The sequence below is a fragment of the Lygodium microphyllum genome, chromosome 4 (assembly GCF_053477565.2).
Source record: "Lygodium microphyllum isolate KBCC chromosome 4, Lygodium_microphyllum_v1.1.10, whole genome shotgun sequence".
NCBI lineage: Eukaryota > Viridiplantae > Streptophyta > Polypodiopsida > Schizaeales > Lygodiaceae > Lygodium > Lygodium microphyllum.
In genome coordinates this window covers 87,160,287-87,166,286 of record NC_141138.1, presented here as the reverse complement: position 1 = coordinate 87,166,286, position 6,000 = coordinate 87,160,287, and positions in this window count along the sequence as shown.

Below are 6,000 nucleotides of genomic sequence, written 5' to 3'. Positions count from 1 at the left end.
ATGTCCAACATGCATTCTACATTGGCAACAATGACATGGACCTTAGTAATGCAGCCTTCTGGCTATCTCAAACTATCATCTGCCATTCTGAGGATTGTGGAGGTATCTTTCTGGATTGCAAGACCCAACCTTTCCATCAGTTCAAAACTCATAATGTTAACAGATGATCCCGTGTCGACAATGGCATAATCTACTAATATCCCATCGACATAGGCTACAACCCTTGGACAATGCTTCTCAGCATGCTTGAACCAGTCATCACCAACTCGCGCAATACCCAAAGGTTCTACGATATACCCGGTACGGAGGATCTTTCTAAATTCCTTGCGTACTCCTAGGGAAAGCTTAATAAGCTGTAAGAGATTCACATCTGGCTAGACTTCGCAAAGAGAGCTCACCAAATCGAATTCATGATAGTTTGATAGAGCTCACTTTTCACGCCAAACCATCCACTCTTTAAGTCGCTGAATCGGCTTTATTGCCTCTTTTTTAACTTTCACCTTCTTCTTTGGTGGTTCCTTATCGGCTTTACTTTCTACGGGCTTCAAAGGTCCCCCTTCCATAGCAGGATCCAAAACTTGTGTTCCTTTGTCGCCTTGTTTAGGGTTTCCGTCGACAGGCTTATCCTTGTCGGCTTCTCTACCCTTTTGACCTCTTGTAAGAACAACTCGCAGATTAGAGGTTTCAGCATCGTTAACGCGTACAGCCTCAATCAAACTAACCCCACTACCACTTGGTAGCTCCTCCACTGTAGTCTTTGGTCGTTGAAGTATTTGTTTAGGTCCATCTTCTCGCTGAGAATCATTTTCTTGTGCACGATGATTAACAGGCCCTGGTTGCCGACTACCTCGTTGGAGGGAACTGATCTTACTCCAGCAAGTAGCTGCTAAATGGTCGGATTTTCCACAAATGTCGCACTTAACATTTGGGCAATTTCTTGGATAGTGCTGCCCACCACACCATTTACAGCTAAACCTCGAAGGTGCACCCTCCTCTGGGTATCTATTTCCTATCAAATTTTGTTGTTTTTTAAGGAAGTTGACATCAACGGCTATTTGTCGATACTGCTCCGTAATCATGTCGGTATAATGCTTCATCATGTCCTTAACCTCGCCAAGAACATTGGAAGCACTCAACTCATAGCCTTGGTCATTACCATGTCGTTCCATCGGCATAACAATTCGATTAGGCACAGGTTGTTGAGCCACAGGCATGGTGTTAGAATTGACCACCTGGCCTCCACCATTTGGAGCCATTTGACTGCCCGTAGGCATCGACATGCTAGGGGGAGCTGGTAATAAAGGGACATTCTGCATCATGTTCCCTCTCCCATTAGGGTTAGCCATTGCTATCCCTTGGCCACTACTACCATTGGCCATTGCCATATTGTTTCCCAATACTAAACCCATATTCGAATTGCCTCGAGAAGCATAGGCTGCTTGTAGTCGGGATTCCACCTCTTGTGCTCGTGTAATGGCAGTATCTATATCCCCCTAGGGGACACTACTCAACTGCAATTGGATATTAAAGTCCAAACCATGTAGGAAATATTGCAATTGGGCAGCTGTGAGGATAGGAATAGAGGTGTCCAGCTTACGGAAAACCTCTTTTATTTTCTTCGCATAAGCACAAATATCCTCGTGTGGTTCTTGGCGGGTCACGTTGAGTACACGCAACCAATATTGCCCACCCCTTTAAGGGGCAAACTCCCTTCGAAAAGCTCCATAAAATGAATCAATATTCAATACGGTTCCGGCTTCTAAACCATGATACCATATAGGAGCTCTTCCTTTGAGAGTCATATTGAAGAACATCATTAAATGTCCTTCTTCTTGAATGCGACAGTTAAACATCAGCTTTTGAAACTCCCTAATGTGGAGTTCTGCATCTTCCTCAACTAGCCCATTAAAAATGGGTAGCGGGTAACCTAGAGCCGGCAAATCCATCATTCCTACTGGAATTGCAATAGGCTGCGCCATGATGAGGATTGGATTTACACTAGGAATAGGGGACGGTGGGGTTATACCTCCCGTACTTGATGTAGACTGGCTTATGGCAGAAAGGGGAGCACTAGAGCTTCCACCTTCTGCTAACTTACTGCTTGTGGCCCCAAGACCACTAGATCCACTCCCTCGTAAGGGTTCAGCACCGCTACGCTTAGGGAAATATCTCCTAAAAATTTTAGCACGTCGCCTAACTCTTTCGTCTCTTTCTTGCTTTTGGATTTCTGCTAGACGATGCTTATCAATAAATAACGGATCAATCTCAGTCTCCTTTGGCATTAACTGCTAGTTGGTCCCTAGACAACCAGGATTCGAGGACCGTCACTTTTAAGCAGCTCCCGGCAGACGCACCACTGATGGACCAAAAACCGGGCCGACACTGGCTCATGCACTAGCCAGGCCTCGTCACTACGCACAAGACAACCCCTCGGCCTCGCGGCCAGGAGCATCTATCAAAATCTCTGCCTTCCTAAACATTGCGTTTGTAATACGTTGTTTGTAGTCCCCTCTTCTCTCACCCACTACTCCTCAGAGGGAGTCCCTTACACATTGCCTAATAGCACAAAGCACAGACATAGGGGGTCCTCCAACAGCTGAGTGCCGCCACCCCTCTGTGACTCTCCTACACCTTGGGGATTGGTCCCTCGATGCGTCGCTCAACATATAAACATTTCGCACAAAATCCACTCAAGGTACCATTTAATCGTATACAGGAATGTACCATTGTTCTTACTTCTCTTTTCCCTAGACCCCACGACTAGCCTATGGCTTAGGGTACCCTGTCTCTCACTCAACGTGGGTCAATATCCTAATGAAAACAATTGTTGTGCATCCAGGATTTCTGATACCTTTAAATATTTCCATGATCTATGCATAATGTGGATGCCAAGTGCTCAAACAGTTATGAAATCAATATTGTGCACATGTGGAAAACATCCTTTCAATGATTTTCAACTACTGTTCTTATGCGGCGTTGCATGAATCTAGCACCGAGGGATGTTGAGATATCGAGCCCCACTCGTGATACGCCAGGGTGACCGTTGTGTATTTATGTCACCGACTTGTCAGTTGCAGATGCGGTTGGTACACCGCCCCTGAATAATAGCTACATGATAGCTATCCTTATCTACTCTAGTTCGTGGCTCAGTTAGTATGCCACCTTAGTTAGTTGAGTTTGGTTTTGAGACCCATATCTAGGGTTCTTCTATTTCTTTTGTACTTGAGTTCTTTTGGCTTACACAAACTAAGAAGAGGAAAAACTGTAATCAGCCTCCACCCTTGTGTGTATTCCCCCATTGTGCAAGCAAGAAAGCTACAAGTGAGACTCCTTCCTTCTCTCCCACAATCTTGACATGGTATCAGAGCCTTGTTCGTGGTAAGGAGCTCAAGAAAGCAAGCCAAGCTCGCGGTGTTCTGGTAAGAGGAGCAGTGTTGCTTTCATTTTCTGTTTTGGGAGCAGATCTCTGCAGGTAGCACAGCCGGAAAGTGCAGGAGTGTATTGTCTCAGGTTGAGACGCCCTTCGCGGTGAAGCAAGAGGGCAGTATATGCTGCGGGCCGAGGGCTAAAGCCCTCGGTGACCTTGTTTTTTTTATTTGAGGCCATTTCGGGGCCTGTTTTGGAGGCGGAAGTTTTCTGCACGCACTCAGGAAAAGGCCCAGTTTTATGCTGTGCAGCCACTGTTTTACAGGTCGGTGAATAGTTACTGTAAAATTTACTTTGTATGCTTGTGCGCAGAGACATTGGGAGTTACAGAATCATCCCTATTGCCTGTTGATGCAAAATCGTCACTAGGAAGTGACTGTGTGGTCAAATACCACTTTCGCCAGTTTTGCAGATTTTCCCTTGTGAGGGTGAAGCTGTGGTTTTTGCAGTGACAGAATTTTTTGCAGTCTTCTGTAATGGCATCTGATTCTCTTTCACAGATTGTCACTGAAAAGCTTGACAAGAACAACTTCCAAGCGTGGAAGTTTAGAATGACGAATTTCCTTATGGGAAAAGGATATTGGGAATTTGTTGCAGGAAATGAAGAAGAACCAATTCTTCCTGATGTTCCCAATCAACAGCAAACGCAGGCATTCAAAACATGGCATGAGAGAGCCAGGAAAGTTATGTATTGGCTATCTATCAGTATTTCAGACTTGATGATTGTGCATATTCAGGATGCAAGTACGCCAAAGGAGGCATGGGATACTTTGTCAAAAATGTATAGCACAAATACGCAAGCCAGGAAAATGCAGCTCAAGCAAGAGTTGCATAATGTGCAAAGAGAAAGTATGAGCATCAACGACTACCACATGAAGGTGAAGAAGATTGCAGATGCACTTGCTTCCATTGGGTCGCCAGTGGAAGATGATGATTTGGTTTCCGTGACCTTGAATGGTCTAGGAAAAGATTATGCACAGTTCCGAACATCCATTTCTGTCCGTGAAAGATTTCTTGATTTTGAGGAGTTGATTGCTCTTCTAATTTCTGAGGAGCAGAGAAATGGTGGTGCATCTTCTTCAGGAGGAACTTCAAAAGAAGCTGTCTTCTACTCAAATGTTGGAAGAGATAGAGGCAGAGGTAGAGGAGGCTGATTTGGAGGCCGTGGCAGAAATCAGAATATGCAGCAAACTCAAGAAAACCAGTCCTATGGAGGAGGACGTGGTAACTCTAGAGGCAGGGGGAGCCAAAGAGGTCGTGGTGGATGGCAAAGAGGTCAAAATGCAAACAGTAATGTTGAATGCTACTACTGTGGTAAAATGGGTCATATGGCTAAAGACTGCTATAAAAAGCAGAATGACATCATGAATGGAAAACTGCAACAAGGGAATTATGCATCTTCTAGCAGACACGGTGATGACAGAAATGAGCATTTGTTCATGGTGCAGCACATGAACAATTCTGTGACAAGTGCAGAAGAAAGCAATTATGTATGGTATGTTGACTCAGGTGCATCAAACCACATGACAGGTCATGCAGAATGGATGGAGGATGCAAGGAAAATGGAAAAACCAGGATTTGTGGAGACTGGTGATGATACTGCACATCCTATTGTGCACATTGAAAAAATTCCCTTGTCTATGCAGGATGGGAAAAAGAAATACTTGTCCGATGTATTTCATGTCCCGAATATCACCAAGAATCTGGTTTCTGTTGGTCAAATGGTTGAACAGGGCTTGCAGGTCAGATTTAATCCTCATGGATGCTTTGTTGAGGATATGAAAAATAAAGGTCGCTTGATAGCAAAAGGAAATAAGAAGGGAAGAATGTTTACGTTGGATGCAGACATGTCTGAATTGAGTGCAGCAATGTTTGCACATGGGACCGGTGTAGTTGCAGATATTGATATCTGGCATAAACGCATTGGTCATGTTAATGTACAGCGAGTTAAATCAATGCAGGCCCAAAATATTGTTGCAGGTTTGCCGAAATTCAAGGTTGCAGAAATGCATAAGGTATGTGAAGCCTGTCAGTTTGGAAAACAGGCAAGGAAACCATTTCCTAGACATGTTCAAGAGAGTGAGAAGCCATTGGAATTAATCCACTCTGATGTGTGGACTACTAAAGCTGCATCTCTTGGAGGCTGTCATTATTTTATCATCTTTATTGATGACTATAGCAGAAAAGTTTGGGTGTATTTTATGAAAAAGAAAAGTGAAGTTTTTGGGCATTTCAAAACCCTTAAAGCTATGGCTGAAAAAGAAACAGGTCTGCAGATAAAATGCCTAAGGTCAGATGGAGGGGGAGAGTACCTCTCAAATGAGTTTGCAAAGTTCTTGCAGGAGCATGGCATAAAGCAGCAATATTCATGCAGTTATACCCTACAACAAAATGGAATTGCAGAAAGGAAAAACAGGCATATTGGAGAGGTATCTCGTGCCATGCTCAATGAAAAAGACTTGCCAGATTTTTATTGGGCTGAAGCAGTTGCTACAGCAGTCTATATAATGAACAGGACTCCCACTGCAGCAATACATGGGATGACTCCAGAGGAGAGGTATACTGATAGGAAAC